General features: G+C 41.6%; 1 pseudogene; it reads left to right on the top strand.

Moving 5' to 3' along the window:
• The first annotated feature begins 23,786 nt into the window (after nt 1–23,786).
• LOC141114567 (cell division control protein 42 homolog pseudogene) lies at nt 23,787–24,554 on the top strand (annotated as a pseudogene).
• The last annotated feature ends 1,727 nt before the right edge of the window (nt 24,555–26,281 follow it).

Genomic DNA, 26,281 nt, shown 5'->3' with positions numbered 1-26,281 from the left:
ATAATGATTCCCATTTTGTTCTGAAATTTTCTGGGTGCTGCATGAAGGTGAAGATGATGCCATTCTTCTGTGTGTGGGAGTGTTGCTGCTTGTGGGTTCTGTCAGATTTAATTTTAAAAGGGTTTGTTGTAGTTCATCTGCTGATCTGCTTCTGTAAATTGTACCTTGGTAGTTAAATCTGACTGAAAAGGGGAGGCCCCATTGATACATAATGTTGTGGCGTTGCAGTTCCATTAGTTGGGGTTTCATGGATCGTCTTTTAGTAATAGTAAGTTGGGATAGGTCAGCAAAAATTTGATAATTGTGTCCTTGAAAATTAAGTTCCTTTTTTTCTCTTGCAGCAATTAGTATTTGTTCTTTCGTTCTGTAATAATGAAATTTTGTGATTATATCACGTGGGGGTCCATCTTTCTTTTTGGCTGTGAGGGCTCTGTGTACTCTGTCCAGTTCTAAACGTTCAATAGGGATATCTGGCTTTAGTTCTTGTAATAGAGCAGTAATAGTAGATTGCAGGTCTGTCACAGTTTCAGGTATTCCCCTTATGCGCAAGTTTGAACGTCTGGCTCTATTTTCATAATCTTCGAGCTTAGTTTGAAGTATTAAATTCTCTTCTTTTAATTGTTCCAATTCTGTTATATTTTCTTGGGTTGTAATTTCAATTTCATCCATTTTTATTTCTAGGGCTGCGGTGCGGTTTCCCAGCTCTCTTATTTCTTTGGTTAGGCTTTTTGTTATTTGGTCTGAGGTTTGTTTTAAAGCCTCATGAAGCATCTTTTCAAATTGTAATAATATTACTGGGGATACTGAGGAGGCTTGTGGAGAAGTTTGTGAGAGGATTTGTTCTGTATCTGACTCAAATGGAGAGTCTTGCTGTGACATTTTCTGTCTGTGAGAGCGCCCTGATGCTGTATCTTGTGAGGTGACTGGAGCTGCTTCAGCTGCAGTGAGTGCCTGTGAGCTCTTTGTGAGGTGATTTTTATTTCTGCCACGGTTTCCTCCCAGTACCATATTTCCTGCCCAAACTTTCACAGTTTGTTCCCTGGGGCAAAAAGGTTCAAATGGATACCTTTTGAGCCTGCAGGCTCCGCTTTGTCCTTCTCTTCTCTCCTCAGCGGTGTGGAGCTCTAACAATGCATGTCGGCTCCGCCTCCTCTCCCAGCAAACCAACACAGGTGTTTTCTCAATCATCTCCCCCTCTATATTGGGCTGTTTTGAGGCACAGTACAAAGCTCTCCCTGGCTTGGAGTGGTATTCCTCCACTGCTTTACCCGATGATTTAGAGATGTACCCAAACAAAATTGATGTAATTTTTCCCCCACAAATAGAGCTTTCTTTTGGTGGTAGTTGATCACCTCTGCAGTTTTTATTTTTTCCGCTATAAACAAAAAAAGACCGACAATTTTGAAAAAAAAAACAATATTTTTTACTTTTTGTAGTAAATAAATATCCAGGTTAGGGTGATTTTTATTCTTCTACATGTTTTTGGTGAAAAAAAAAAAAAAATTGCAATAAGCGTATATCGATTGGTTTGTGCAAAATATATAGCGTCTAAAATAGGGGATAGATTTATGACATTTTTATTATAACTTATTTTTTACTAGTAATAGCGGTGATCTGCGATTTTTAGCAGGACTGCGACATTGCGGCGAACAGATCGGACACATTTGACACTTTTTGGGATCATTGATATTTATACAGCGATCAGAGCTAAAAATAGCCACTGATTACCGTATAAATGTCATTGGAAGGGAAGGGGTTAACACTAGGGGGTGATTATGGTTAAATGTGTGTCCTAGGGAGTGTTTCTAACTGTGGGGGGATGGGACTGCCTGGAGGAGGAGACCGATCGCTGTTCATAATCAGTATGAACAGCAGATTTGTCTTCTCTCTCCTGACAGAACAGAGATCTGTCTGTTTACATTGACAGATCTCCTTCGATCTCTCTCTAAGGAGCGGACATCGCGGCCGCCGGACACGCGCATCGGCTCTGTCGTCATGCCATGCTCCCCCCCTAGTGGTCTTAAAGCAGGCGACGTACAGCTACGGCGATTCGCTCAGGGGAGCCAACCTGCCGCATTATAACTGCGGCGGCTGGTCCTTAACTGGTTAAAGTGTACCTAAAGCCAAAGACAAAATTTTCATACATTGCAGGTTACCAGACCTTAAATGTGCTGACTGCATTATTTTTCATTTGTAGGCTATGAACATTTTCAGTAAGAACACAACATATCTTGTTGAACCCACCAGAAATGCTATATCAATTTATTGTTGGCTGAGTTTAGCAATGAAAGGGCTGAATCCACTTTCTAGACCATATACAGTATATATAGGCCTCTTAACCCTTAGCCTTACATTAACTCCTAAACTAACACATAAAATAAAACATTCATTTGATCCCTAAAAGGTAACCTAATACATAACTCAGTGATCGTAGTTCACGCTAACTCATGCCACTATTTTAACCCCTGTAAACTATTAACCCCTGTAAACCCACACATAGCTTTTTGGGTGCCAAAAAAGCAACAACATTAGCAAAAGCTCCCTCTCCAATATTTTCCATTGCCTGGATTTCCATATTAAAACACCAGTTTGATAGAAAGGACAGGGCAACTGAAATGCAAAGTGCTGAAATGCATCCACTCAACCTTCCCATGCATATGAACAACTAATTTCCTGAGTATGGGCATGTGAAACTTGTACACTTCTTGTGATACTCATATTTCTGCAGAAAGGGTAAATAATAGATCATCCAATGAAAATGCCCCATTCAGCTAAAAGTATCTCCTGTGCAAAACAAACAATTTTATTGCAACCCAGCCCAGCCAAAAACACAAGTGTCTAATGTCTCTGGGACTTTTACTTTCATTAAAATAGAGATAATGTACCATTTAGAGGGAAGGAATTAATTGAGACTTTGGGGTTAATATACTAAAAGAAAATATGATGTTCACTTTGCAAGGGAAGTTGCACTTTGCAAGGGAATTTGCCCCAGAGCTTAGTGAACAAGGTGAAGCTCTGCTGACTTCCATCATCCAATGACATGTAAGCAAAAATGCATTCTATGCATTGAGGTGAAAAACCTTCTGTAAAGCTGCAGCCCCCTGAGCCTCCGTTTTACTTACCTGTACCCCCTCTATCTCGTCCCGGGGACAAGCACACCAGCAAAAGCCAGTATCTTGGGTCCTGATTGGGTGGATTGATAGCAGCGCAGCCATTGGCTCTTGCTGCTGTCAATCAAATCCAATGACCCATGCACCGGGGGGCGGGGCCGAGTCATATATAAGGCTTCTATGGATGCCGAATAAATGACTCGCAAGGTAACCCCCTCAGGAGAGCGCTTCTCCTAGGGGGTTATCTAATGTGGGGAGGAGCCGCGAGAGCCGCCGAGGGACCCCAGAAGAGGATGTTCGGGCCACTCTGTGCAAAATGAGCTGCACAGTGCAGGTAAGTATGATATGTTTGTTATTTAAAAAAAAAAAAACAAAGCTTTAATGTCACTTTAAAGTGCACCAAACACCTCTTTACATTGATTAATGTGCATCTATGTACAGATTTCAACTTCTTCTTTACATTTGCTTATAAGCACCGCCCCCTCCCAATAATGTCTGGGAGGGCAACAAGGAGAGGCAGACGTTCCTTTGGCACTGTAAGGGGGCCAGCAACAAATGTCTCCTAAGGCAGGGCATTGTTTCCTCTGTTTAGTGAGTTTGCCCGTGCTATCCAGCCACAGTATGCAGAGGAGGTGGTGGACTGGCTTACTAAACCTTCCTCATCCTCCTCATCCTCTGTCATACAAGCAGAGACAAGTGTGCAGTCCCCTGCAGTTGCCAGAGTGGATAAACATGCCTCCTTGTCCACATCTATTCCTACCATAGCCCCAACATCAGCCATTGAGGAGTCAGATGAGTTATTTGACCACAGCATCAGCCACTTGCTCCTTGATGATGCCCAGCCATTACTGGATTCAGATGTTGGTTCTGAGGTTGAGGATGACAGGAACATGAGCCTAGAGAGAGGGAGGAACACTGGTAGACAAATTGGCATTCATGTTCCCCAAGCGGCAGCGTTTTGCCAAGTTGTCTCCAGTAGTAATGATGAAGATGGAGGAGATGGAGATGATGATGATGAGGTCACTGATGCAACTTGGGTGCCAGTGTAGAGCAGAGGAGGAAACTGAAGGTGAGGCGGCACAACCCCAAGGAGGCCAACATCAAGAAAGAGTAGAGAGCAGCCACCCTATTCCATGACATTTTGCAGCTGTTATCTCTCGGCCCACTCCCCAAAGCTCAGCTGTCTGGGCCTTTTTCAGCACATCTGCAGCAGATCGCACTGTTGCTATCTGTAAACTGTGTCTCAGGCACATCAAACGTGGAAAAAACACCAACCATTTGGGTACCACATGCCTAAGAAGGAATTTAACGTCCAACCACTCAGCACATTGGCAAGAGCACCTAAAAGACACACAAAAGGGGCACAAATCTGTCCCTCCTCCTTACCCACTTCAGGCTGCCCCTGCAATACCGTGTCATTACCTTTCAGCAGCCTCCACTGACAGGGATGATGGTATAGCACAGGGTGTCCCAGGTCCTAGCAGCACATCTGCCAGCAGCACACCATCAGCTGTAGACTGTAGCCGGCAAATTTCTCTGCCCCATCTGCTGCAGCGGAAAAAAAATACAATCCCTGCCATCCACATGCCCAGCTGATGATATGCTGACTTACTGGGTCATGAGAATAGACCACTGGCTAGAACTTGCCCAGTATGCAATTGAGTTGTTGGGCTGCTCTGCATCCAGCGTGCTTTCAGAACGGCATTCACTGCTGCAGGAGGTTTCATTACTGATCATAGAATGCGTCTGCCCACAGACTCCGTGGACCATTTGACTTTTTATAAAAATGAATCAGTCCTGGATTACCAGCTATGAAGCAACCTGATGCTGATGCCACTGATTAAGTCTTTTTGGGATGTGGAATCTCTGCAGGACTTTGAGGCTGCCTAGCTTTGAGGGTGTTCAATCATTTCATCTGGAAGAATGTTTTTGTTATAGGTTTCATGGGCACAAATAACATCCAAAGACCAATTTTTCTGCACCTGTTTGACAGGTGCATATCATTGCAATTTTTTACAGCAAGGCCAATTCTTGCTTTCATCAAGATTATCTCTATAGGGTTACAGTGGGAAGGCGCCACTGACACCCAAAGACTAATTTTTACACACCCGTTACTTCTATCCAAAGTCAAAGCGATACCAGAATGTATCCAAAAAAGCTCTAATCTTGTTCCCAGTGCACTACATTGTGGCCTCATCATACACACTTGCTGTTGCTCACCAAAAATAAAGGCAGCTTGCAGTGAAAATGTAATTTTCTGGCTTTATAAATGCAATTATTGCTGCAGCCGATTCTAGACATGGTACAGATCTGCCACTTTACAGGTAGACTAAGGGGACCCCCCAGGCACTATATTGGAAGGATTTTTTTCATTTTTATGCTTTCACCTTAAAAATCAACAAATCACTGTTCATTTAAAAATGACGTTTTTCACAAACTTTTTTTTATTGATACATGTCCCCCAGGGCAGGACCCAGACCCCTATAACCATTGTATGCCCAATTACTTGCATATTATAAGCCTTCAAAATGGGCACTTTTGATTTTTGACGTTGGGGTCCCATTAACTTTAATGGGGTTTGTTATTCAGGTCCGAACTTTCGCGGTGTTCGAAAGTTCTGGTGCGAACTGAACAGGGGTCTGTTCACCCAATCCCTAGTGGGAATACACACGACATTGTAAACAGAAACTTTATATGTTGAAAATAAATATTTGTTCTTTAGTTGCTAGTTTCAAATTATCACTGGAACTGTAGTTTAGCACTAACAGAGGTTTGCGTAGAGGAAACTCTTTGACTATGATTTTCCATTGGATATGGCTATAAAACATTGAGGATGTTGAAGACAAGCTGTTACAGGATCAATACCTTGTATAATGTTACTTTTTCTAAGTCATGCATCCAGTAAAAAAAAAAAGAAGAAATATACTGTATATATAAAATGAATGTGGCTTATTTATTACAAAACATGTTTTTCCTGAAGTTCTTATTTTCATATCTGTACATTGCTTCTATTATCTTTTTGAAAATTACTCTAGTCAACACCCAGATCACTTTTGGCACTGTATGTTTCTTTTTAAAATCTGAGTCATTTATAATGCAAAAATGCTTGCACTTTTTGTTTTGCAAAGCAAATAATGCCATGTTTCATATTTCAGTAAAGTGCAGAAATGACCAGACCTTCACTCTGCACAAGTTTATTTGCTCCTTCTTATCTTTTTTTTTCACAGAATTGTCTGATAACTGCATTTACATGTCAAAGAAAGCAAAAAAAAGTTTCTACCCTAGTGGACATAAATACTAGCCAGAGTAAAAACAACATGCAGATGTCTGGAGAGAACCAAGGTTAAGGTAAGCTAATGGTATTTAATTCTACATAGATTTAATTTGGGTATACACTAGTAGAGTTTTGAATGAAAATTTGAAGGAAAATTCTCAGTACATTCAATGTCAATCAAAAATATTTAAATATTTTGTTTGCTTCTAACATTTGATTTTGAAATGAATGGACTTTACCAAATGAAAACAACATACACTGTTAGAAATTTGTAGATTTGAGAAAAATTTTCCATCTTGCCCCTTCAAATTTACTGGTCACTGCAGTTGAAAACGAACATCGATTTGACCCCACTAATGATGAACATTCCTATAGCACTTATCACATTAAAAAATGTGGAACAAAATTCTATTAGTGTGTACCCAGTTTTATGCACAGTAGCACATTCTGTGCGCAAGTCAAAAAGAAATAATGAAATCACAGCTGTACCATGGATGAATTCACTTGTGGCCATGGCAAAGAACACATGAAAGAAGGCATTTTGAAAGTAAATTTCACATCCAAATGACAGTTAAATCTGTGAATACAAATGTATTGACATTTTTATTATACTACAGTAAGGGTTAAATCTAGGGACAGGCATGATGCCTTATGTAAATTGATTTTCCTGAGTATCCAATACATTTAGAATCTCTGATTCGTCATACTGCAGTGCTAATGAGGGACCCTCTGAAACTTTTACTATCCAATTTACATTTTATCTGTACACCATGCCTCTGTTCAGAATATTTATTCAGAACTCTCAGCACCCAGCTGCAGAGCTGATTGCCATCTTACACCTATGGCCCAAGACATTGTGCTGCCTGGGTCCAAAAATGAAATGCTGCCCCCGCCACCCCCCAATAAAAAAGTCACAGGCTAGGGTAGTATATAGACAGGTTAGTGTAGTATACAGACAGGCTAGGGTATACAGACAGCCTATGGTATATACAGACAGGCTAGGGTATTATATAGACATGCTAAGGTATATACAGACAGGCTAGGGTAGTATACAAACAGGCTAGGGTATATACAGACAGGCGAGGATATATACAGACAGGCTAGTGTAGTATGCAGACAGGCTAGGGTATATATATATATTTTTATTTTTTTTTGTCCACTTCAGCTACACTTTAGAGAGATTTAACTCAACAGAGTCATTAGTATGTGTCATTTTCGCATCCTTCATATCTCTCGTTTTCGCATCATTGTGGCATATAAAAATGTATTATTATTTTTCCAGTTATCTTTATTAATATGGCTTTCAAAGGAATTATTAACTTTTTTCCTTTTATATACAAAAAGAGTAAAAATATATTTATTTTCTTCCCCTAATCCCCCCCCTATAGAAGAAAGAAACCTCCCCACAAAAAGAACACAGCCCCCCCCCCCATCCCCCTCTCTCTCCCTCCAGCCCTCAGGGATCCATAATTATCACGTATCTCTCCGTATATCCTGAACTCGAGCCATTTCGCCCAGGTCCTATAGTATTTTTCCGATAAGCCCTCCGTCAGATGAATTGATTCTTCCATTCCCCTTACCCATTCTACCCTTATTATCCACTCCCTTAACCTTGGGGCTTCCAACTCCTTCCAGCAGCACGGAATTAATGCTTTTGCCGCTTTTAGGAGGTGTGGGACCACCGATTTGCCATATTGGGGTGTCTTTTTCTCCGAATCTTGGAACAGACACGTCCAGGGGTTCTTGTTAACCTGTTCACCCGTTATTTGCCGGATTTCTCCCAGAATTTCCTCCCAATACACCTGTATTTTGGGGTATTCCCACCAAATATGTGCAAAGGATCCGGTCGCCCCACACCCCCTCCAGCAGGTTGGAGGGATCTCAGCGTCATACTCGTGAACCCGCTGTGGCATCTTGTGCCACCTCGCTATCACCTTATAGGCCATTTCATACGTCCGGGTGTCTCTTGCCGTTAAATAAACCATTTTTAAGATCTTACTTCTATGTTCCTCATCTTTTAGGTATCTTATTTCTCTTTCCCACTTCTCCAGAAAAGTGGGGTAACCTTTACTTGCTTCCTCCCTTAGTATTTTATACACTTTAGATATGCTCCCTTTCACACTAGTGGGAGTACTAAATAATTTTTCTATAGCTCTCAATTGATCTCTTCCTCTCAATGGTTGCGGTAGTGATTGTGCAAAGTGCTGTATCTGGGTATATCTCCATTTGTCCAGTGGTTTATTCCCCCATTCCCGTGTGATTTCTATATAAGTGTACAATCTACTTCCCCTTATCACATCTTGTAGTTGTATCACCTCTTTTTCCACCCACCTCGTGAAATATAAGTGCTCCTCCTTCCCCGGTAAGAAATAATTAGTATTCAATAGTGATATCAGTGGTGAATTATATTCCCAGTGGAATCTCTTGCTTACCCCATCCCATATTTTGAATGTGTTCCTAGTCAAAAAGTTGGCTCTATTTCCCAGCTCCCGAAATTGGGGAGGGATCCATATAAATTTTTCTATTTCAGCCTCTCTCTGTGCAATTTCTATATTCACCCAACTTTTCTCCTTTTTACTATATAGCCAATCAGTGATCCTAGAAATAACAAGCTTGATAATATTTTTTAAAGTCTGGTGCTCCCACCCCTCCCTGTTTTTTTCCCTTCACCAAAGTGTCATATGCTATCCTAGGACGCCTTCGTGCCCAAATAAACCTTAAAGTTATAGACTGTAGTTTATCAAAAAACGTGGGAGGAAGAGCTATTGGAATCATTTGAAAGCTATAGATTAATATGGGGAGGACAAACATTTTTACCACGTTTATCCTGCCAATCCACGACAGAGCTCTATACCTCATCCTACCTAACGAATCCTTAATTTTATTAAGTAAGGGAATATAGTTAGCAGCAAACAGATCCCCCGGTGCTGGTGTTAATTTTATACCCAAGTACCCTAATTCCCTCTTACACCATGTAAAGGAAAGGCCCGATTCTGCTCCCTCCTAGGGATTGATATGTTTAAGAGCTCTGATTTACTCATGTTTATTTTAAAGTTAGTAAGTCTTCCATAGCGCTCTAACTCCTTGAGCACCATGGGGATTGTTATTCTAGGGGAAGTAATGTAACACAATAAATCATCAGCGAAAGCAGCTACTTTATACTCCTCTCCTCCCACCCTTATTCCCTTAATGTCTACATTTTTGCGGAACGCCGCTAAGAGTGGCTCCAAGGTTAAAACAAACAGGATCGGGGAGAGGGGGCAACCCTGTCTTGTCCCGTTAAATAACTCAAGGGGAGAAGACAGGGTTCCATTTACTCTGACTCTAGCCTTCGGATGTCTGTATAACGACAGAATCCATTTCATCATCCTCTCCCCGATCCCTAAATGCTTCAGAGTTTCAACCATAAATCCCCAGTCCACTCTATCAAAAGCCTTTTCGGCGTTGATAGACAATAGGGCCGCTGGTATATTGCTCCTGAGGGCTTCCTGCATTAAAAAAATTGTTTTCAGAGAATTATCCCTCCCCTCCTTTCCAGGTACAAATCCCGTCTGATCATTGTGTATTCACTGCTTCAACCCATCTTTCAACCTATCCGCGAGTATTTTGGCAAAAATTTTTGTGTCTACGTTTAATAGCAAGATTGGCCTATAGCTTCCCGGGGATGCTGGGTCTTTTCCTTCTTTCAAAATTAGGGTGATATAAGCTAAAAGGGACTCTTCGCGAGTCTCTTCATTCTCGCTCAAGGCATTTAGATAGTTACACAGGTTGGGTACCAAAATTTTTGAAAATTTTTTGTAGTATGCTATGGAGTATCCATCGGGGCCCAGGCTCTTCCCCAAGGCAGTGTTTCTTATCACTTTTTCCACTTCATCTTGTGTTATGGGAGTCTCCAGGCACTCCACCTTCTCCCTTTCTGCCCTGGAAAGGTCTAGTCCCCGGAGGTACTCCCTTATCCTTGCCTTCTTATTTTCACTCGTCTCCTCTTTCCTTCCTACTTTATATAGGGCACTATAATATGATTGAAATACTTTGGCAATCTTAGGGGAGTAGAATTCTAAAATCCCCTTCTCATTTCTAATTTTAGATATGAAGGTCCTGTCCTTTTTTTCTTTAACCCTTCTTGCCATCCACTTTCCTGATTTATTACCCTCCTGGTACATTTCTCTATTGATCGTGTAGAAAGCACACTTCCTTTCCTTGTCTAATAGCTCATCCAATTCTCTTCTTTTCCCTATTAGTTCCTGCTTTTCTGGGATCCCCTGGGTCTCGTACTCTGTTCTAATTCCTGGATCTCCCTATATAAACATGTCATCTTTTCCCCCTTTTCTTTTTTTTTTTTTTTTTGCTCCAATGACAATCAAGATACCTCTTATATAGCTTTTATGCGCTTCCCAAAGTGTGGCCCTAGATATATCCTCTGTGTCATTTATCTCAAAGTAGCTCTTCAATTCCTGTTCTATTTTCTCTACTGAGTCCGGGTCTTGGATAAGAGAATCGTTCAATTTCCAATTCATCCTAGTCTGTGTCGCGCCAGCGACCACTACCTGGATTATCACTGGCGCATGATCTGACAGGGTGATTGCTTTAATTTCAGCTGCCTTCAATTGGGGGACCAACTGATGTTCTATTAATATATAATCTATCCTCGAGAATGATCTATGAGCATAAGAGTAAAAGGTATAATCGCGTTCCTTTGGGTGACATATTCTCCATGCGTCCATTAATTGTAGACACGTTAACGTTTTCTTTTAGTGTCTCGCCTTTTAAACCGGGCTTTATTGCGCCCCTTGAGGTACCTATCCCGGGGTCTATGCTCCAATTCAAGTCCCCTGACAATATTAGTTTCCCTTTTTTAAAGGACTCCAACTTCATCAAGACTTTTCTTAGGAATTTCTCAGGGTTCCTATTAGGAGAGTAAATGTTCATAACTGTGATCCATGTATCAAACAGTTTCCCCTTTAAAAAAAGGAATCTGCCCCCTGGGTCAGCCAGGCGCTCATCTTCTACAAACATCATTGTCTTATCAAACTCAATAGCCACTCCCCTTGAATATGTTGATCCTGCGTCCCCATAAAACAACTTTGGAAATTGGTGCGATGCCAATCCCCCTCCAGAGTGCGTAATGTTGGTTTCCTGCAGGCACACCACATTTGCTCCCAAAAACTGCAATTCCTGGTTAATTTTATACCTTTTTTTTGCTGTATTCAAACCTTTTACATTATACGTAACAAAATTTACTACTCTCATGTTTCATCTCGAGTAAGAGCGTCTGGCTGATCCCGTGGGGCAAACCCCCAAGAGGGAGAGAGAAGGGGAAAGAGAGAAAAAAAAAAGAAAAAATCCCCCCCCATCCCCCCTACAACCACCCCCCCATCCCCCCCTCCCCCCCCCACCCCCCCACCCCCCCGGTCTGGGACAGGTCGCCTAAAGCGACTGGACAGACCCCTTAGTTCAACATATGGGTCGGGTGAAAATCATTGACTTGATGCCACCCTATCCCCATATTCCCAAATGGGCTCACGACACCTGTGCCCCCAGGCCCACCCCGCTCCCCCCCACCTCCCACTCAGTTCGCGCTGAAGGGTTCCCAAATTCCCATCTCCCCTGGGCTTAATACTACATAAATTCTACGCTAATTACTTAGCGACTACCCTTCTCCAATCCCCTACTCTTCTTGTGGGTGAACCTCCCCCCCCCCCAACCAGGGAGATGTGGGGGGACAACACCTAGCCTGCTGCAAAAATCATCCAGATCTTCTGGGAATCTCAATACCGCTGTTCGCCGTTTTTCTTCCCAATTAAGCAAACTGGGAACCCCCATTGATAGGATATCTCTGATGTTTTCAGTAGCCCAGTCAATGGTTTCAACAGTCTCCTCAGGAGAGTCTCTGCCGACAGGTCTGAGTATACTTGCAATTCCACTCCTTCGAAACTTAACCCTGGCTGCTGCCGTAGTTTTCCCATTATTTTACCTTTCTCTTCTACATAGTGGAACCTTATTATTACATCTCTTGGATTTTCTGCTCTATTTTGGGGATAACGTGCGATCCTGTGGGCTCTGTCTATTTTCAATGGGTCTGTTATTTCCTTTTCCAACAGAGGGTTAAACAATTGCTGCAATACTGGCATCAAGACTTCATTTCCATATTTTTCCGGCAGACCCTTGATTCGCAGGTTTTTGCGTCGGCTGCGATTCTCCTGATCTTTGATTTTATAAAGGAGATTTCTGTTTGTATTTTGTAAGTCGCTTAGCTGCTTACTGATGCTTTCTAATCTTTGCTCGTGCTCTTCTAATCTGTCCTCTGACTCCTCCACCCTTTTAAGCACATGTCCAATATCTGATCTTACTGCCGCAATATCTGCTTTTAATGAAGTTTCCATTTTTAACAGCATCTCAGCAAGCATTTCTTTAATTTGTGGGACTTCTTCCTGTGTTGGCTGCTGAGCTGGTCCTCTCCCCCCTGACTCCTCTTCACCCCCATTCTTCCTCTGTAATCCCTCTTGGGCCTCAGTACAGCTCTGTAGAAGGTTCCCACTATTCCTTGATTTTGCATTTTTACCCTCCTGGGTTTTCCCTCCTTTGTTCTCCTCCTGTATGCTGGTTCCTGGTCGCATTAGGGTCCCTAATCTAGGGCTTCCCCGCGTTTCTTCTAGTATACTAGATTCCGTGGCCATGTAGCGCTGTAAACCACCAGGGCTTACCACTGTCATGGCGCCTTTCCCAGTTTTGGATGCTTTCCCCCTCATATCTCTGTTTTATCCCCTACCTGGCCAGGCGAAGGATAATTAGTCTAATGGCGGTCTTGGTCCTTGAAAAATTATCCAGTTAGAGTGTGATTTTACCCTTTTTTTTTTCTTTTTTTTCTCTCCTTCCCTCTCTCCTCCCTTTCTCTTTCTTTCTCTCCCCTTTTTCTTTTCCTGTTAGTTCAGTCCATCAAGCATTTCCCCAATGCCACCATCTCTAAAGGGGGGGGAGCTGGGCACCTACAGGGTCTTCTCATTTAGATTATATATGCTTAGTTAAGCAGTTCCATTTAGCTTACCCCTAGGTCTACATACCCCACCCACTTCTTCAAACCTCCACAGTCCTGGGGCATTCAAGGGTACATAAGACACTTCTGAGGGTATACTCAAGTCAAACCCTGTATGTATGCATACATATAGAGGGAGATAATATGGGTGTTTTGATGCTATTCATGTGAAGATATTTACATTCAGGGTATTGCTGTTACATTCAGTCAGGGACTAAGGTCTCCACACACTTACTTCTGAGTCAGCCTTTAAATAAAGCAATTATCAAATTTTAAATGTCCTTCAATTCCATATAGCCAGATGTAATTCCTCCACCACAAGTACCTTAAGTGGGGTTCAATATACAGAACTAGAAGGATCCACAGCCCTTCTGGGCAGATCCAATTTCAGGGGACCTTACCAGGGTGTATCGTCACTCTCACCGTCTCCTCCTATTCTTCCATCCCCGAGAACATCCCGCTGAACTCCTCCTAGCCACTGCAGCTACAGGCAAACTTTAACTGACCTGTTCGTCGGAGGACTGCATCCGTCTGCCCGAGCGATCCAGCGCTGCCACCAGGGGAGCGGAGGGGTTGACGAATCCGCCCAGAGCGGGCCAGAGGAAGGAGAGGGTCCGTCGAGAGGGGTAGCTCTATGGCGCTCCGCTATGGGAACGGCGGCTCTCCAGTTCAGCCACGAGCCAAACGCGTGTGTGGGGAGGCTGAGGCTCCGGCGCGAACCTGACGCGCCTACGTGGTGACGCTCCGCCCCATCCCTGTCAACCGACAGGCTAGGGTATATACAGACAGGCTAGGGTATATATAGACAGGCTAGTGTAAAATACAGACAGGCTAGGTTATATACAGAATAACAGAAAAAGTGTAGCGCTAATATGAAACAACCATATGTTATGTAATATGAAGACCATTAGGTTTCTCAAATCAACACATACAAAATATAAAAAGGAGGAACATAAAAAAGTGTATCCAAGGATAATGAAAGTCCTGAAAGTCCTCAAAGGATGTGTCATGCAAAATATTAGGATAATAGTCCTCAATGTGTGTATTCAATATGAATTATTGAAATATCGTTATTAATACAGTAATAACTCAATTTATTTCCTGCAAACACACCGCTCCAGTGTGAAAGCACTAGGGCTTTCACACTGGAGTGGAAGGAGAGGCTCTTTACAGGCGCTATTTTTAGCGCTATAGTATCTGTAAAGCGCCTCAGTGTGAAAGCAGCCTAAATCAAAATCACAAGATTCTGCCAGAGTACATCTCAGCCTTATTGCTGGAACACAGGCACCTTTGTGAAATAGTTAACTAGATTAAAAATTTGCCCGCAAATTGGGAGCGCCATCGGCACTGCAGAACGATTGGGTACACTGACAGGAGACAGGTAGCGGCGCTCTGTGCTGTAAGTTATTTCCCAGTGAGCAAGGAGCGGGCAGGGTCGTGAGCTCCACCGATGCTTTGACCCTGCCCAATACCATGCTGCCTGTACATCAGAACTCGAGAGGCCGTAGGGTAGGAGCCAATATCAGAGTGGGATTAGCAGCCGGCAGCACTGGTTAGCCCATGGATGGTAAGCGGAGCTCAGCTGGCCAGGACCAGGTAGGTCTTTCTCCTCCCCATACAGACTGTAGACTTCCAAAACCATGACCTGGTTGTGTTATTATGTATTTAGAAAGCAACACTACTTGATGGGCTTCTTTTAGGCTTGGTTTACATGTATGAGTATCTGCGTTTCCCACAGAAAAAAGGTGCATGCAGCATTTTAAAAATTCAGTGGACTTGAAATCGAATTGGTGCTTTTGCACCATACAATTTCCCTGCGGTTCCCACACCTGCAAACACACAGTTTTTAGATGTGTGGCCCATGCATCTAAAAATGCAGTGGGTTTGCGGGTGTGGGAACCGCCGTGAAATCACGTGGTGCAAAAGCATGATGCGATTTCAAAGCCACTGTGTTTTTAAAATGCTGCATGCACCTTTTTCTGTGGGAAACGCAGACACGGCATCAAATTCAAATGAATGGCCTGCTGTGCCTGTGCAAGTGTGGGCCGCAAATCCACGTAGATGTGAATCAGGCCTAGTAAAGTCATATTTTAAAAATAAAAGCACTGATCCCCCTATCTTTGACCAATTGAGTGGCCAGGCTGCTGTGACGTCACTCCCACGCATGTGACTATTTTTGTAAAATAAATACGGCTATCTTTTCATACATTTTTGACTTAATTATTTGCTGCCTAAAAACCCCACCCTGGGGGAACCTTTCTCTTCTTTATTCAATTTAAGGGGTGAGCAGCATCTTTTCTCCTCTCTTGGTGTTCTCTCTTTGCTAGTTATAGCCTCAACAAACTATCGTACTGTATATTTGAAAATGGATCAATCCTGATGTAATGACAGCCTATCTTATTTCTTGAGGCCCAGAAATGCCAGGATAGTACAAATATCCCCCAAATGAACCATTTTTGGAAAGTATTTAATGAGGTATTTAATAAGAGGCAGTTTTATGAAGTTGTAAGTTTTTGTCACTTTTTTTGTAAAATGAAGGAATTAAATAAAATTTGTTTTTTCTTCACAATTTTTTGTTACATACTGTCACCAGTGCAGTACAGCATCATCATATAACTGGTGTGGGGGTGACCAGTGACACTGACAGGTGAGAGTATGTAAAAAAAAAACATTAATATTGTTTAAATTTGTTTTCTTTTTATTAAATTTTGTTATTTTTATTTTACATACTGGGACCAGGACAGTACAGTGTCACCATAGTAACACTGTACTACTTTAGGGAGGTGATCAGGAGTATTTTTTACACATTAAGATCCCTTATAACAGTTATTCGTGGTTATAAGCAGCAATTTGTTATGAATGAATCTATTCATATCAGTGTGTATAGTTGTGATTAGCTGTGACTGACCACAGCTAATCACATGGTACAGAAGGGCTGTTATTGTCCCTCTCTGTATCATGTAATCACTGTGACCAATCACAGCAAGCAACACAGTAGTACACAATGAATGTCAATGAATGGAAGCCATCCATTGTATACAATTGCCATGTGATCTGCTGTGATTGGTCACAGTGATCATATGGTACCAGCAGACTGTCAGCGTCAGCTGTCTTCTCGTACAAGCAGACAGTTACTGAATGACAGGAACATCAATGAACTACCTAGAGTGCTCAACAGCGCCCTGGTAGTTCATTGAGAACTACAAGCTGGCAGCCGGAAAGGCTGTTGGTACTTGTAGTTCTCTCATTCACAGAATTCTGTGAATGCATAATACGGCCATGCTGACGGAGCCCTGCACAGCTGTGTTTTCTTTTAATTGTGACAGTGAGATTTTTTTTTTGGTCTACAGCCAGGAGCACACACACCTGATGCTAGCAACGTTTTACTGATCACTGCATAGACAAAGTCCTGCAAACTCCCTGACATCTCCTGTCCTGTGCCTGCTCACTTGTCTACAAGATAGTTTTCAATTTGACTCAGTGAACTGCAGAGTGAGTTTATATACAGGTATATGTTGCCTTGTGAGTTTATGTGAAATCTCCATTAATAGCTGTAAAATATTGTTATTATGAATATATTTCATTTATCTTGTATCTATGTAGAGCGTGTAACATGGCTCCATGGAAGTGTCTGTTAGACAATTCGGTGCCTAAGCGTGTATATCTAAACAATGGGACCCAAACCTCATTGTTCTACACATACTTACTTCAAAGGATCCCATGTTTGAATATGCAATGAGGGGCCATGGCTAGTCCATCTTGAATACCTAATTTCCCTGAAAATGTAATCTACTTACAAGGTTAAATTTCCTGCTCAAAATAGTGTGTGACAATGATTTGCATTAAAGGGGGCTGACTTATGCAAAGTATAGGGATTGGAGATGTAGCCAGTCCTTACCCAGGACTAGAGAGGCCCACCAATCAGAGCCACGCCATGCTAATCAATGAGGCATCAGCCTGTAATGATATACACAGACTAGATGGGAGGGAAACACACACTCTATGGCAGAGCAGTCACGTGAATGGAACCACTATGGGAATGGTAAATATGGGAAATCTCTCTTGTACTTGTATCTAAATATGTTGGTCTTATGTATTTTATGTCCTAATGTTTGTGGATTAATGTTTTAAGCAATATACTCTGTATTCCTTCATGTAATCTATGATTTTTACCCCTTCCCTGTACAAATAGATAGATTGTGTGTATTAATCTAGGCCTCTTTACTATATGCCAATACATTTTTGTTATTGTGTTAAAGCTTTCACTCAAGGTCAAAGAACTCTCATTTAACCCAAATCATATCTGAGAGATATTAAATCTCAAATATAGTAAACGGGTAACATATTTGGCGACGCACGAAGTTGAGGACCAGGACTGAAAGTATTTAATATAATACTGAGATTTCTGTAATGCAGATTTAGGTTATTGGGCTGGATTTTAACCTGAGTCAGTTTTTCCGGTAGTTTGGAGGTCACAGCAAGTCTATCTAAGGAAAAATATAGGTAAATGTTTTTGTTTTATTAGCGGGTATCAGATGAACTCTAAAAAAAAAAAAAAAGGAGAGAGGATACACCACATATTTTGTTTAGGTAAATATCCCACAATTATAGTTGAAAAAAATATATATTGGATGAACCATTAAAAACCGGTCACTTTAATGGAGAGGCTATATTGAGCGAGAAATTTTTGTTTTCATTTGTTTGTGCTTACCAAGCATGGTTTCTCTGTAATCATTGTTTGAGTTTGCTTTATGGCGAGTACATATATGTTTTAGTGGAAAGACACTGAAAGAGTGTGGCCCTTTTTGTTTTGTGGAAACATTTTGCAATTATTTTTTTTTTTATGTTTGTTTTTTTTTTTTTTCTCTTTTCCTGGTTTCGTTTTTATGCTTTATTTTTATTTTTCAGACACAAAAACGTGACGTGCTTGTTTTCTTTTCTGTTTGGGTTGAAACAGGTTCAACAGGTTTTTGGTTGTTATTTAAGTTGTGTGTCCACTAAAGGAATAGTATTTGTTTAGGACATTGAAACTGAGCTACAAGAGAATTGGTTATTTTAATTGGTAATTGTTTTTTTTTTTTGTGGGAATTTACAAGCAGTAACATTCTCATGTTGTCAGTTAAAGTACCAAACTGTGGAAGTCTGGTTACTGAAGCTAATATCTGATAATGATTATAGCGTGTAAAATAAGGTACATTTAGCATTCTGTATTAAACCTTGAAATTTTGTTAAGGATAAACCCTACCAATAATTTGATAAACTGAGTTTGTGGTAGATTGTTTTTTGTGTTAATCGAAAGTGGGTGTAGTAGTTATTGGTCAGAACATGGCTCTGTTTACCTTTCTATTGTCCACTTAGAGGGTTACGCTATTGTTCCTTGTGTACTTATCTCAGCACTATTGTCTCAATTGTCCGTCTGGTCTATTGTGTTTCGGGTGTAGGCTCAGACTAGGTAGGCTACATGCTATTGTGATTATAATCGGGGTGTCTCCACTCCTAGTCATATTCTAAGTGGTAGACTACTGTGTCAGAAGTCTTTCCTGTGGTGTATTGTGGTATTGTCACTGAACTTGTACATCATGGAGAAAGTGATGGCCAGGATGGCTAAAGTTAAAAACAGCTCTGAAATAATAAGAGTAATGGAGGAATCCAGAAGCCCATGGCACCAGGCACAAGTGTATGTAAATAAAACTTACAGAGAAAATATACAGCAAACGTGAGGATAAGACGGCACTAATTTTTGCTGTTTACTGGTTGGCTAACAATTACCAACCGTTATTGTTGCAAAACATATCTCTCAAGGAGGATCTAGATATAGCCAAAAGTAATATTGGTACTCTAATGCCGCGTACACAGGATCAGACATTCCGACAACAAAGTCCATGGATTTTTTCCGACGGATGTTGGTTCAAACTTGTCTTGCATACACACGGTCACACAAATCTTGTCGGAAATTTCGAACGTCCAGAATGCGGTGACGTACAACACGTACGATGGCACTAGAAAAGGGAAGTTCAATATCCAGCGTGCCACCCTTTGGGCTCCTTCTGCTAATCTCGTTTTAGTAGAAGTTTGGTGAGAGACGATTCGCGCTTTTCAGCCTCGTGCTTTTCCAATCGTTACTGCTCTTCAGTTTGTGCTTGTGGGTTCGTATCTGGTTTTCAGTGCTTGCCCCCCCAAAGCGCACATGAGCTCAGTATAAAATATATGGAGTACTTTGCGGGTAGGGGGGCCATTGATATGCCAGAAAATGTTTAATAAACATTTTAAAAATACATTTTTTTATTTAAACTGAAATAATATTTCCTTTGATTTACTGCTTGTGTTTCTTTTAGCTGTCTCCTAGGTTCTCCAATGGGCTTTTTTTTTTACATTTTCTTCAAGGGGTTGCACCCACCAAACGCGTGCCTTGATATCCCGTGATGTTGACACACTGTGTGCATCTTCAAAATTTGGCTTTCAAGATACTTAAAAAAAATTAGCGAAAAATAGCAAAAAAATGAAGACTTTAGGTGTTTTTTAGATTCGGCCTAAAACATCAATGATGTTTTTGAGTCTTTTTTCAATGTCATTGATATCTTCCTTGATCTTCTGTAAATCACGATTGCACACCATGATCTCCCCGATGAGGATGTGTGCACTTGCACTTGTGAAATGAGTTTCTTCTTCCACAACATCCACATCACCTTAAATTTAAAAAAAAGACCCTTGGGTTAGGGAACTTATATACCCGCCAATATAATGGGACTTTGTAGGCGAACCATACAGTGGATTAGATAAAAAGTGTTTTATTTATTTGAAAAATCATAAAAACATGATACATTTAGCAATGGATCTCAACGAGAATATTATTTATACAATAAAATTTGCTATCCTGTAATAATTTATGTATACTTCCATTCATAATAAAGTATTTTCTCTAGAAGCCTGACATGTTTCAGGACGATGTCCCTTCTTCAGAGGCGTATTGCAGAGAGAAAAAGTCACATGCATAGGAGATACATTCAACAAGAAGTTTTCAAGAAAGAAAGATACATATATGACTGCACACCAACATGCAGTTTGGCATAGGGTAGCAGATTATATCTATTTAAATGAAAAGCGCACTGGTTGTCGGCTGATCAGCCAGTGTAAGATAATGGCTATCCGTCGGCTTCGGAGATGGCCTCGCAAAGGCCCCCCAAAAAGGGAGGACAACCCCGTTGGATCCCAAGTGCCTTATTAGATACAGGGATGGTGCATAGGCAGCTGGAGCAGAGAGCGTCCTGAAGCTTAGGTGGTGGGATAGCACGTGCTAAATAAATAAAACACTTTTTATCTAATCCACTGTATGGTTCGCCTACAAAGTCCCATTATATTGGGGGGTATATAAGTTCCCTAACCCAAGGGTCTTATTTTTTCCACTAACTCGGGATGTTGGCAACTTTTTGAAGGCAATTATTGATAATAATTTTTTCCTTCAGTGGTTCAATCCATTATATATATTAAATTAAAAAAAAAACACCATGTATTACAAATATGCAGGCATACATCTATTACCTGAAGCTGTGGTCTCAGACACTCACCTGTTGTGGTCACAATTTCACCAGCTTCCAAAATCTCTCCTTCCTGCACATCCTCTGGTTGTGTTGGTGGTATTTCCCCTTCTTTAGAAGGTTGCGGGGCCCTGGTGTCCTCAGATGTCCCAAGTTTTTTCTCCACTATGTGAATAAAAAAAAAGTATACTTAGCACACAGATATTTGAGGCCGGAAATAGTAATATGAAACATTGCTTGGAAGTTTCGTACAATTGTCTTTTTTGGCAGATTTCCAAGCTGAAGACATTTTTTTTTTCCCTTTCTAAAGCTGGAATATTTACCTTTTTGTACAATTTTCACACATGGAGACACCCCTAGTATCCACTGGAGCACCTGTGTGGGACACCCTAAAAAGTTTGTTCTGGTGTCCCACACTAGTGCTCCTGCATCCAGATGTGTAAACAGCTGCTGAGTGTCCTCTCCTTACACTGAATCAAATTTGCATTTCATTCTAGTACAAACCCATCTAGACAACAATGTCAATGTCAACTTCTTTTAATACAAATAGGCCTGAACAAATGTAGTTAACCTGTATCTGCCAAAAACATTGTATTAGTGGGCGAACGAACAATGTTTACTACGAACGATTACTGTGCCCACGAACTTGAAAGTTTCCATTTAAACTGTACAACAGTAAAGAAAAGCACATGGAGTAGCATGCAAGTAATTTTAATAATATGAACACACGACAACTACTTAATTTTTTGAAGAACTCTCTTGATCTTTCTGTACTGATCCTGCTCCCTCAATTTCAGGTCTAACCAGAGTTTCCTTAATTGATCCTTGGATCGTCGTACCCCAAAATTCCTGTGCAGACTTTTCATAACTTTAGTCATGATCTTGGTCTTTCTGACATTTGGGTTTGGATAAGGTCCATGCTTCCCATCATAATCGGCCCTCTTAAAGATGTCCACCATCTCCACCATCTCTATAAAAGACATATTTGAGGCCTTAAATCTCCTCCGGGATCGGGATGTTCGTGGCTCTGGGCTTTCGTCGTTGCTGCTCTCCTCTGCATGCACTTGCTCTTTCTCCGCCATGTGCTCTTCCACTGCGCCGAAAGACAAGGGGCGGGGAATAGACTAGAAAGAATGTCAGGGGTGGGCGGAGTTTCACATATGCGCAGTGTATATAAAGCCTAACACGCGTGTGTCATACTACGATCTGTGAGAGGAGGAAGGAGTAAAGGAAGCGCCGATTGTTAGAACGAAGGTACAATTTTAACTTGGTGCATCAGTGGCCTATACTGCTTATAGATTGAGGTCTATATTGGGACAAAATTAGGAGAGTTTAGCCTGACATTAGGGTTTGTCTTGTGTTGTGTCTTGCAGAGAAAATGGATCTATTGAATGATCAGGACTTTATCCCCATATTCATTGATATGTACAGGGAGCTGCCCTGTCTGTGGCAGGTAAACCACCCCTTTTATAACAATAAAACAAAGAAGAAGGCAGCGCTGGATCAATTGCTGGAATTTGTGAAGCCAGTGATCTCCACGGCAGACATCCCCTATTTGAAGGCCCTAATTGGTGGCATGAGGAGCACTTATAATAGGGAGTGCAAGAAGGTCCAGGATTCCCAGAGATCAGGAGCTGCACTAGATGACATTTATGTCCCCAGGCTGTGGTACTATGACAGACTGCATTTTCTGGCAGGCCAGACTGAACCCAGGCCAACACTCTCCATTCTTCCTTCAAGGCTTCCTTCCACCTCAGCTGAGGCTTCCGATGTCCAACCTGGCCCTTCCAGTCAGGAAGAAGTGGCGGAGCCCAGCTTGAGCCAGGTATAGCATTGTTCAACATATTTCTAGTCAAATAATTAATGATGTTAACTAGATGTTATTATTGATCAGTAATTTCTGATTTTACAAAGTGTTTTACATATCAATAGACAGTAGTGGCCGCAAATTATTGGGACAAGAATGAAAAATGCTGGGGTCAGAATGATAGTCTTTTTTAACATTCAATTTGCAACAGTCATGAGCTAAAAATTGTGTGTGATTGATGAACCAAAAACTAAAACTATGTCCCTTTTTCATACACAGGAAAGTCTCAGCCAGGAGGAGGCTGTGGAAAGTGGCAGCCAGGAGGTGGCCTGGGCCCAGCAGCCTGCCCAAACTCAGGTCCCTCCCCTCCGCCTTCCAAAAAAAAGTCCCAGGAAGAGGAGTAACCTGGAGGAGGCAGCACTTGCCCTATTTCGGAAGGCTACTGCGGCCCTCAGAACACCCCCCAATATTCAAGAGGACTATGCCTACATGGCAGCCTGCAAAATGCAGGAAATGGAGGGGGGCCAACGCCTCTTATGTGAGGAAGTTATGTTACAAGCCCTAAATAAGGGGTTGAGGGCGAACTCACAAGCCAAAGCCACGTTTGTGAGCTCAACCATGGTCCTCCTCTACCTCCTGCCACAACTACAACACCAGAGCTACAGCCTGGAAGCAAGCATGGAAGGAAGCATGGAAGGAAGGCAAGAAAGTGATGGCCTGGGTTCAGTCTGGTCTGACAAAAGACGCAGGCTGTTGTAAGACCACAGCCTGGGGACAGATATGTCATCTACTGCTGTTTCTGATCTCTTGTAGTCCTGGACCGGATTGTGCTCACTATTATAAGGTCTCCTCAGGCCACCAATTTTGACTGTAAAATAATTTATGTGTGCCCTGGGGTACAAAGGCTTCACAAATTTCACCAGTTTCTCCAGCGTTGCCTTCCTCTTTATTTTGTTATGACCCATAATAAATGGCTATTTATTTTTCACAAATACTTGCCTATGTGTTTTAGTTAAAAAAGGACAGTTTGGGTGAGGAGACGGGGAGAGAGTGAGGTCTGCATTGATCAAGCGTTGCCGACACTGACAACAGAAGGTATCAGCCATGCAGACTATTAAGTGTGTGGTCGTTGGTGATGGTGCTGTGGGTAAAACCTGTCTCTTAATTTCATATACCACAAACAAGTTCCCATCAGAATATGTACCAACGGTATTTGACAACTATGCTGTCACAATTATGACTGGTGGGGAGCCGTACACCCTAGGGCTATTTGATACAGCAGGACAGGAAGACTACGATGGATTATGACCACTTAGCTATCCTCAGACAGATGTGTTTCTCGTCTGTTTCTCAGTGGTCTCCCCATCTTCATTTGAAAATGTGAAAGAAAAGTGGGTACCTGAAATCAATCATCACTGTCCCAAGACTCCATTCCTGCTTGTTGGGACACAGATCGACTTAAGGGATGACCCCTCCACAATCGAGAAGCTCGCAAAAAATAAACAGAAACCAATCACTCCAGAGACAGCTGAAAAGCTGGCCCCAGACTTGAAGGCAGTTAAATATGTGGAGTGTTCCGCACTGACGCAGAAAGGCCTAAAGAATGTATTTGACGAGGCGATATTGGCCGCACTGGAACCTCCGGAGCCCAAGAAGAAACGCAAGTGTGTGCTGCTATGAAAAACCTTCAGTGGTCTCCCCCCTTCTTCAGAGCTGGTGTTGGCATCAAACTAAAACAAAACAAAAAAACATGTTTAAATCAAAACTAAAGATTAAATATAAACTTTTTAATTTTTTTTTTTTTTTTCACGTTAATGACAAAGGCCCTGAACTCATTACCAGCCAAAAGCCAGTGGTGATATCTGAAAATACAAGCCCAGCTACATTTAAGTCTTGTAGAAAAGATTAGTTTGAGCAAATGTGTATCCACCGAAAAATAAACACTGATTATTGCTAGTTTATTTTTTTGTTTTTTTTTTTCTCCTGTCTTTTTTTAATTTTATTATGTATTTACGAGATATAAAGTACAGTGAGCATTGAATATGTATAGAATACTGCTAACATCCTTAATAAAATATAGAAATGTGCATGGAATGCACACGGGGGTCGCCCCTTAGGACTTTATAGGCAAATTATAGATTAGAGTATAGAGAGTAGGTTATATAAAATGCACAAAAAGTGCCAATTTTTATTGACTTGTAGAAAACATAATAAAGAAATACAAATATGGATACAGTTAACAATAAATGTCATTGTTTAAAATGCAATAATATATATTTTAACATAGTAAAATAGCAACATAATATATGAAGCTATTATAAGATATTGGTCACATCAAAAAGTCTTCTGAAGTATTTGGGCTGATTATACTTACATAAAAGGTTCATAAAAATTAGAGCATAACAAAACAAAGCAGGAACCAAAGGTTGGAACAGGCTGGCTGGAAAGTCCACAGAGACATGAGATGGGCAGCTCTGAGTGCAGGGCCGGATGCTGTAACACATTCACAAGAGGTGCCTGATTAAAGTCTATATAATCGAAATAATAAAGGGGAAAGGAGTATATAGATTAGTCCCGGATACAGCTGGAAAAATTGCCAAATTGAGATGTAGGGAGATAGGGATATTAAATCCCATTAAGTAAATGACAGTAGTGATCGATTTACCTGTAAGCTTCACATGCATGCACAAGACGCAGACCTCTGGGCAGCAGTTCCACAACTGACAGGTGCCCAGTGAGTGTCTGTGTCTTATAAGTGCATCTGATATGGCTGCAGCCAATCAGAGCTTGCTCCAATTACTCAGCTGTGTGCATAACAGCTGTGAGTGGAGCTCAGAGCGTCTCCCTGACGCCGAGGTGCGTGGCGTAGCCACGCCCTGAGGGGAGTGATGACGTCACGCGTCGCCGCATCACCGGCGGATGTAGTATCCCTGCATAGGCAGCGGACCAGATGCGGGGACACAGGAAAAGCTCCTCCACACTCAAAAGGCACAGGGGGCCATGCACGATCGCCGCCCCCTAGCCATGAGCGCGTGGAGTTTACCCGCCGGGTGCCTGTGAGCAGACAGGCGGCCTGCACAGCACGAACTGTGCCATCCTGTGGATGAGGATGTTACAACCAACCTGTTTTACAAAAATGAAAAAACACATAGATGGGGTAAAACAAAAAGGAGAAGAAAAGCAGGCAGCGCATCATGTGGTTACACTAAGCAATATACAAAAATGTACAGAAACATACATATTGCATAGTAAACAACATACAAAGTTATATAGATTGCATGATGAACAACTTACGGAATCATATATGACAGGTGAAAAGGGAGAATATATAATTCACTGTAGAAAGCAGTGCCCTTTATAGATACACAATTGTTCATTTTTATGTTTTGAGATAGTGAGTACATAATTTACATATCCAGCATATACAGATGAAGAAGACAGGGAAGAATAACAAAGGGGAGCCCCTATAGGTTCGGCTCACAGACCCATGATGCAAAACCAGGGAGAAATGGTCTGCAGCCA

The sequence above is a fragment of the Aquarana catesbeiana genome, linkage group LG12, assembly GCF_042186555.1.
Source record: "Aquarana catesbeiana isolate 2022-GZ linkage group LG12, ASM4218655v1, whole genome shotgun sequence".
NCBI lineage: Eukaryota > Metazoa > Chordata > Amphibia > Anura > Ranidae > Aquarana > Aquarana catesbeiana.
The sequence above is the reverse complement of the archived record's forward strand: the minus strand, read 5'-3'. Positions and strand labels throughout refer to the sequence as shown.